The sequence below is a fragment of the Mandrillus leucophaeus genome, unplaced genomic scaffold (assembly GCF_000951045.1).
Source record: "Mandrillus leucophaeus isolate KB7577 unplaced genomic scaffold, Mleu.le_1.0 Scaffold629, whole genome shotgun sequence".
In the NCBI taxonomy this organism is placed as follows: domain Eukaryota; kingdom Metazoa; phylum Chordata; class Mammalia; order Primates; family Cercopithecidae; genus Mandrillus; species Mandrillus leucophaeus.
Genome location: NW_012106797.1, coordinates 323,084 through 332,337, shown reverse-complemented (window position 1 = coordinate 332,337; position 9,254 = coordinate 323,084). Strand labels below are relative to the sequence as shown.

At 43.4% G+C, this 9,254-nt stretch overlaps 1 pseudogene across 1 annotated transcript; it reads right to left on the bottom strand.

Annotated features, from left to right (window-relative positions):
- Positions 1 to 7,187: 7,187 nt before the first annotated feature.
- On the bottom strand, positions 7,188 to 8,872 carry LOC105554121 (annotated as a pseudogene). The gene has a single exon (XR_001008278.1). The product of XR_001008278.1 is annotated as a T-complex protein 1 subunit alpha pseudogene (transcript).
- Positions 8,873 to 9,254: the final 382 nt, after the last annotated feature.

Sequence of the window (9,254 nt, the reverse complement as noted above, 5' to 3'; positions counted from 1 at the left end):
GCGGTGAGTACCGTTGGACCACTTTCACTTGCTATTCTGTCCAATTTTTCCTTAGAATTCGGGAGCTAAATACCAGGCACCTGTTGGCCAGTTAAAAGTGACTAGTGCAGCTGCCAGACTAAAGACACGGTTTCAGGCTTTCTGGGAAAGAGCTCTCTAACAACCGCTGACTCTTCAGAGTTGGGAGTGTTGGTTTGCCTGGAAACAGCTTCCACTTTCCCTGTACTTCTGGGCTGAGCTGAGGGTCGACAGAGAGGAAAACCATACAGCTCCAGGGTCCTAACAACAAGTTGGTTGACCCTGCAGCCATGAGCAGAACTCTCGAAGTTATGTCACCCAAGCAAGACTAGCCCATCTATCCTATCTATCCTGACCCTTGCCTCCTGGGTCCTAATGCCTGTCAAATAAACTTCCTCCCACCTCTCTTCTCCGAGGCTAGTCCTGTTTCTAAAAACCACACCCTGTCCCTGGTGCTCTTCTAGTTTATCCTATAAGAATGATTTCTAGTATAAATTTCAGGACTCTGTTCCCTTCTTTAGGCACCTGGGCTCACCAACCAGAAAGACATAATTATTGCCCAAAGCCCCGTCGGGACAGGGGACTATCTTATCTGGAATTTTAGGATTCCTCCTCAGACAAGCAGGCCTAACAAAGGCTATTCCTGAAGTTAGGATATGGGGAGCCTCAGAAATTACAGACTTCAAAATTGGGAGGGATATCTTTCCCATTTATATGATGAGAAGTGAGGACAAAAGGCATCACTCTTCCCACCCTGGAGATCCCTTCCCTCCCTCAGGGTATGGCCCTCTACTCCATTTTGAGGCATATCATCTTTATAGGAAAAGTGTAAGGTCCCAATACTAACAGGAGAAAAGGTTTAGGACTCTAACAGGTTTTCAAGAATGCGTCAGTAAGGGCCACTAAATCTGACATTTCTTGGTCCTCTTTGTGGTCTAAGAGGAAAGGCAAGGGTGCAGGTTTTCAAGAATGTATCAGTAAGGGCCACTAAATCTGACTTTCCTCAGTCCTCTTTGTGGTCTAGGAGGAAAACTAGTGTTTCTGCTGCTGCTTCAGTTAGCGCAACTATTCTGAATAGCAAGGTCCAGGGACCGTTATAAGTTCTTGGGTGGGGGGAAAAAACAGACCAAAACCATGGGTGGTTTTGTCTTGCACATGGGAAACACTCAGGCATCAACAGGCTCACCCCTGAAATGCATCCTAAGCAATTGGGACCAATTCAACCCACAAACCCTGAAAAAGAAGTGGCTTATTTTTTTCTGCAATACAACCTGGCCCCAACATTCTCTCTCTCTGATGGGGAAAAATGGCCACCTGAGGGAAGTATAAATTAAAATACTATCCTGCAGCTTGACCTTTTCTGTAAGAGGGAAGGCAAATGGAGTGAAATATCTTATATCTAAGCTTTTTTTCCATTGAAGGAAAATACACAACTATGCAAAGCTTGCAGTTTACATTCCACAAGAGGACCTCTCAGCTTACCCCCATATCCTAGCCTCCCTATAACTCCCCTTCCTATTAATGATGAGCCTCCTCTAATCTCCCCCACCCAGAAGGAAACAAGCAAAGAAATCTCCAAGGGACCACAAAAAACCCCAGGCTATCAGTTATGTCCCCTTCAAGCTATAGGAGAAGGGGAATTTAGCCCAACCCGGGTACATATGCCCTTCTCCCTCTCTGATTTAAAGCAGATTAAGGTAGACCTGGGGAAGTTTTCAGATGATCCTGATAGGTATACAGATGTCCTACAGGGTCTAGGGCAAACCTTCTACCTCACTTGGATAATTGTCATACTATTCTTAGGTCAAACCCTGGCCTTTAATGAAAAGAATGCAGCTTTAGCTGAAGCCTGAGAGTTTGGAGATACCCGGTATCTTAGTCAAGTAAATGATAGAATGACAGCTGAAGAAAGGGACAAATTCCCTACCAGTAAGCAAGCCATCCCCAGTATGGATCCCCACTGGGACCTCAACTCAGATCATGGGGACTGGAGTCATAAACATCTGCTGACTTGTGTTCTAGCAGGACAAAGGAGAATTAGGAAAAAGCCCATTAATTATTCAATGATGTCCACCATAACTCAGGGAAAGGAAGAAAATCCTTCTGCCTTCCTCGAGTGGCTATGGGAGGCCTTAAGAAAATATACTTCCCTGTCACCCAACTCCCTTGAGGGTCAATTGATCCTAAAAGTTTATCACCCAATCAGCCACAGATATCAGGAGAAAGCTCCAAAAGTGAGCCCTGATCCCTGAACAAAATCTGGAGACATTATTAAACCCGGCAAACTTGGTATTCTGTAACAGGGTCCAAGAGGAACAGGCCCAAAAGGAAAAGTGAGATGAGAGAAAGGCCGCAGCCTTAGTCATGGCCCTCAGACAAGCAAACCTTGGTAGTTCAGAGAGGACAGAAAATGGAGCAGGCCAATCACCCGGTAGGGCTTGTTATCAATGTGGTTTATAAGGACACTTTAAAAAAGATTGTCCAATGAGAAACAAGATGCTCCCTCATCCATGTCTGCTGTGCCGAGGCAATCACTGGAAGACGCACTGCCCCAGAGTGCAAAGGTTCTCTGGGCCAGAAGCCCACAACCATATGATCCAACGACAGGACTGAGGATGCCTGGGGCAAGCACCAGTTCATGTCATCACCCTTACTGAGCCCCAGGTATATTTAACCATTGAAGGCCAGGAAATTGACTTCCTCCTGGACACTGGCACAGCCTTCTCCTGTCCCAGACGACTGTCCTCAAGGTCTGCTACTATCCAAGGAATCCTGGGACAGCCTGTAACCACATATTTCTCCCACCTCCTCAGTTGTAATTGGGAGACTTTGCTCTTTTCACATGTCTTTCTTGTTATGCCTGAAAGTCCCACACCCTTATGGGGGAGGGATATGTTAGCCAAAGCTGGAGCTATTATCTACATGAATATGGGGGAAAAGTCACCCATTCGTAGTCCCCTGCTTAAGGAGGGAATCAACCCTGAAGTCTGGTCATTGGAAGGACAATTTGGAAGGGCAAAAAATGCCCATCCAGTCCAAGTCAGGCTAAAAGACTCCATCAGTGTAATTACACCCTACAACTTCAAGCCCCAGCTGATCATAGTAACTTCTGAGTCACCCAAACAGCTCCATTCAGATGGCTTGTCTGCTTCTCAGGGCCTCCAAAAATCATCACCTCCTCCCTGCTTAACAAACAGTCCAGGTTTTGTAATGGCAAACATACTCCATGCATGACCATTCACCCATGGACACCCCCTGCAGCAGCGTCCCCACCACTACTGAATGCCTCCTCACGCCCTCTCTCAATCACTCTCAAATGGTTCCTAGTAGATACAAAACGATTTTTTCTCCAATGGGAAAATAGAACACAGGAAGCCACTCAGTTTTCTCCCAGCACCCCTTTCCAGCCGCTCACTGGAGCTACCTTGGCAAGCACTCTAGGAGTATGGGAAAATGAAAACAACAAACTCACACACCTTTTTAACATACACAACCAGTTCTGTCTATCCAGCCAAGGTGTATTCTTCTTATGTGGAACTTCAACATATATCTGCCTCCCCACTAACTGGACAGGCACCTGCACCTTAGTTTTTCTAAGTCCTAACATTAACATTGTCCAAGGAGATCAGGCCCTATCAGTACCCCTCAAAGCTCAAGTCCGTCAGCACAGAGACATACAACTAATACCCCTACTTATAGGGTTAGGAATGGCTACTGCTACAGGAACTGGAATAGCCAGTTTATCTACTTCATTATCCTGCTACCACACACTCTCAAAGGATTTCTCAGACAATTTGCGAGAAATAACGAAATCTATCCTTACTCAACAATCCCAAATAGACTCTTTGGCAGCAGTGACTCCAAAACAGCCAAGGCCTAGACCTCCTCATTACTAAGAAAGGAGGACTCTGCACCTTCTTAGTGAAAGTGTTGTTTTTACTCTAACCAGTCAGGGATAGTATGAGATGCCACCCGGCATTTACAGGAAAAGGCTTTTGAAATCAGACAACGCCTTTCAACTCTTATGCCAACCTCTGGAGTCAGGCAACATGGCTTCTCGCCTTTCTAGTTCCTGTGACATCCACCTTGCTATTACTCGCCTTCAGACTCTGTATTTTTAACCTCCTTGTCAAATGTGTTTCCTCTAGGATCAAGGCCATCAAGCTACAGATGGTCTTACAAATGGAACTCCAAATGAGCTCAACTCACAACTTCTACCAAGGACCCCTGGACCGACCCACTTTCACTGACCTAAAGAGTTCCCCTCTGGTGGACACTAAAATTGCAGGGCCCCTTCTTCACCCCTATCCAACAGGAAGTAGCTAGAGCAGTCATCGCCCAATTCCCAACAGCAGTTGGGGTGTCCTGTTTAGAGAGGGGATTGAGAGGTGAAGCCAGCTGGGCTTCTGGGTCAGGTGGGGACTTGGAGAACTTTTCTGTCTAGCTAAAGGATTGTAAACACACCAATCAGCACTCTGTGTCTAGCTAAAAGTTTGTAAACGCACCAATCAGCACTCTGTAAAATGGACCAATCAGCGCTCTGTAAAATGGACCAATCAGCAGGATGTGGGTGGGGCCAAATAAGGGAATAAAAGCTGGTCACCCAAGCCAGCAGTGGCAACCTGCTCATGCAAAGGTCTGCAGCTTCACTCCTGAAGTCAAGCTAGACCACGAACCCACCGGAAGGAACTCCGGACACATCTGAAGGAACAAACTCCGGACATACCATCTTTAAGAACTGTAACACTCACCATGAGGGTCTGCGGCTTCATTCTTGAAGTCAGTGAGACCAAGAACCCATCGGAAGGAACCAATTCCAGACACATTAGGAGAAATACCTAATGTAGATGACGGGTTGATCGGTGCAGCAAACCACCATGGCCAGTGTATACCTACTATGTAACAAACCTGCACGTTCTGCACCTCTACCCCAGAAATTAAAGTATAATTTTTAAAAAATACCATGAGAAAGAAAAGTCTTCCCCAGATGATTCCAGTGTGCAGCTAGAACTAGGACCTTTAACCTACAGTGTTCCTCTTCAAATACCTGACTGATTCCTATTCTTTTTCACATCCCACAGTGATCAGCATTTCCTAAGGTGGACCTTTCCCTGCCTGCCTGGACTATGTCATATCTACCATATCACCTACATTCTAAGAGATTTACTGTTTTCACACACACACAAAAAAGGTGTCTCAAAACTAAGAAGTGAGTAGCTGAAATTCTGCATCTTTGCAGAACAAAATCAACGGCAATTAGCTTTTTAAAAAACAAACTTGAGCTCTGGTACTCTGCTTGGGATCTCTTTTTGACACTGTTTCATGCCTTCATCTTAGTTATTCCCAAAATAGGTTGGGGGATGAAATCTTGTCATTCCAATTATTAGGTGCAGGAGGTCAGGAGTGGGGGGAACTAATTAGCTGCTAGTGAGTAGAAACCAAGGATGTAACTAAACATCTTACAATGTTGCTAAACACCTTACAGCCCCTGCCACAAGGAAGAATTCTTTGCCCAAAATAGTAATCAAGTGCTGAGGTTGAAAAACTCTATCTACTTAAATAAAAGTGCATGTGTTCAGTGCAGAGAAATAGGACTTTACATCAGTAATGTTTATTGAGTAGAGGTAGTAGACCAACCAAATTTTGTGAATAGCTTCTTCAGTGAGGTATCATTTAAACCCAGATCCATTAACATTTTTGAAATTTTACTTTATCACACTTAAACAAAAAGGAGAGCAAAAAGGAAAAAGCTGCTTTTTCTGTCTGTGGTTTGTATAGCTTGGCCTTCATTTATTCACACTATTGAAGATTACCTCATTTCCTTTTCAGATTCTGGAAAGAGACACTGTGGTTATGGGAATAACCATTTGAACATTAAACCAGTTATTCACAGGAAGAATAGAACAATGATCTGAATAAGAAAATCTCGAATTCCCACAGAGAATTAAGCAATTTAATCATACTGTAGATTACTTTTTTCCAGATCAACGGTGTTAAAACAGATGCTTAAAAGAGGCAACTTATGGAGAAAACCAGAGACTGAGACCACAGGGGCAGAGATTCAAGTCCTCATTCAATCATTTCCCAGCTATGTCATCATGAGCATGTTATTTACCCCTTCAGAACTGTTTCCAATTGTATAAAATGAGGATCAAAATGCCTACCCCTCAGGACTAATTTGAGGATTTAATGAGGTGATATTAATAAATCAACTGGCACACAGTAGAAAGATAGCAAGTGACAACTTATGTTATTATCCTCGTCATCATCATGACCATCATCATCAACTTCTTTACCACCCCCCCCATTTTCTGGTAGGCGTGGGGATACTAGCCACTTCATGTAAGTCAAAGCGAGAAGAAAATGAGTTGATGCATTTGACACTGCTTACACATAACTGGCTTTCAGTACATTCATTCATTGAATAAATATTGCATGCTAAAGGGTGTGAGGAACTGCTCCATCAGTGTAAAGATCAGCAAATATCCCTACCTGGTGATACTTACATTTTAGAAGGAGATAGAAAATAAATGATAACACAATAAATAAAGTAGCATATTAGAAGATGATAAGCACTGTGGAAAAAAATTAAAAATACAGTAGAGTAAATGAGATCAGGAGAAGCAGGTCAAGGTTAGCCCCACTAAAAATAAACATTTGTGTATGTTAGGGGGAGAACAAAGGTTGTTAAAGGTATTCCCAAGAGCAGTAAACAGTATTGCTCTCACCTTCTTAGAGCTACTATAGTAGCTCTAAAGCAAAAAAACACATTTATTTTATAAACAGCACCGAATTCTAGGAACCATCCTTGCCCTCACCCACCACATGATTCCCTTCATGACCCTGATCCCCTCTTCCAGCAGCAGAGCATATGTAGTGGTCTTCCCTCAAAGGTACACAAACCAGTGGTGTTCCCTGACAACCTACTAAGGAGTCTGGAAGTGCTGTGGCAAATTTAGAGAAAAAAGCGATGGAACAAATTTTTAATATACAACTGACAGAAATGTTGCCATATTCTTTTTTTCAAATGTTCCAACAAGATGCATATACACTATAAGGGCTGCACATGTCATGTCACTGCTACTAACAATCAATCAACTGAGACCCATTTTTTTCTCATGAATATGTTCTTATATTTATGTGCTACTACTTACCTATGTTAAATATAATTTTTTTTACAGCTTGTTGTACTTTAATGTGTAATACTTAACTCAAGGTACAAGACAATTGCATTTAACATTGTTATAAATAAAAGAGACATCAGATCAATCATTAAGGGCTCCAGAGTGAACAGCATCTTCATAACTTCCATGTTTATCATCTTTACTTTCTGGATATAATTTAATAAGATTATCAATTCGAAGAATGGTAATTGCAGCTTCTGTTGCAAATTTCAAACGCTTAACTGTAACTATGGGTGGTTCAAACACCCTAGCTTGTTTGTTGTCTCGAGGTTTATCATTGCTCAAATCAAGACCAATCCATTTAGATTTTTACATTCTGGGTTAATCTGAGCCTCATTATGAAAAGCTCTTAATTTTGCAATCAGATCTGTGGAGTCCTGGGCAGCATTAACTGCTAGTGTATTGGGAATAACAAGAAGTGATCTTACAAACTCTGCAATAGCAAGCTGTTCCCGAGACCCTATGCTGGTTGCATAGTTTTCAAGGTATATGGAAAGGGTTGCTTCTACAGCACCTCCTCCGGGAACCACGGATTTTGACTCCAAAACTCTCTTCACTACACAAGGTGTATCATGTAAAGAGCGTTCCATCTCATCACACATGAAATCATTTGTCCCACGTAAGATAATCGATGCAGATGTATGAGCCTTGGTGTTTCTGATTAAGATCAGCTCAATCTCACAAATTCTCTCCTGTACCACTTCTTCTGCCTGTTCCAACATTGCAGCTTCAAAAGTTTCTTCACCTTCCAAATTGGCCAGGGTTGACAGAATAGTTGCTCCAGAAGCTTTCGCAAGGCATTTAAGCTCCCTTTTTAAAACTCTTCTAACTGCCATAGCACCAGCCTCCACAAAATACTTCAGACACATATTATCAATTCCACCAGTGGTTAGAATAACATTGGCACCAGTCGCTAGGATCTTCTGAATTCTCTCCTTGGTGATATCGGATTCTCTCTGTCTAATTTGGTCCAGTTTTTCAGGGTCTGTAATGACTACCTGTACACCAAGCTTCGTTTTTGTTTTTTGCAGGCTAAAGTCAAGGCAAGCAATTTTTGCATTTACGATTCTCTTGGGCATGCCCTGGGATCCCACCACACAGTTGAGTGCATAGCCACTCTCTGTTTGACTTCTCCCATGGGTTTTCAAAATATTAACAGAATTGACTGGATAGCGTGGCTGGCCTCTTGTGTCTGTGTATTTAATAGCAAGTACAGCATCTACTATCATGTTAGCAAAGAAATCACCATTTATTCCAATGATTTTGGAAGACATGGATGTCTTAGCAGCATTAATCAGGCAATCTCTTCCCAGTTCGTCTCTGTTAACAATTAGGTTTTCATTGATATAACGCACTGCTTCCTTGCAAGCAAGTCGATAGCCACTAATAACTGATGTGGGATGAATTTTCTGTCTGACTAATTCATCTGCATTTTTTAGGAGTTCTGCGGCAATAATAACCACTGACGTAGTTCCATCTCCAACTTCTTTGTCTTGCAGATCAGCCAGCTCACAAACTTTAGCTGCAGGATGTTCAACTTCCAGCAACTTCAGGATGGTTGCACCATCGTTAGTAATGGTTACATCACCAATATCATCCACAAGCACTTTATCCAAGCCAACTGGACCAAGAGAACTTTTTACAATATTGGCAATGGAAGCTGCAGCCATAATAGGAGTCTAAATGGGGCGGACACTGTGGCTCACATCTGTAATCCCGACACTGAGATGCCGAGGCAGGAGGACAGCTTGATGCCAGGAGTTCGAGAACCCCTTGGGCAACACAGCGAAACCCATTTCATTCTGGTAGCGGATCGCTTCCCCAGTGCTGCGGTCACAGTACACGCCCAAAGCCCCTCCATCTTCCCGGCAGTGATACACATCGAATTCTGCTCACACCGCGAGCAACCAGTATCGCGGCCCCTGGCCGATCACGGCAGTGGCTGCGACGGCCTGGAGCGTACCCAAGCGATGCCCCCGGAGCTGCTGGGTAACACCGCCCTACCCACTTCCCGGCTGCCCTGGCCTGAAATATAAATTTTTATTATTTCTA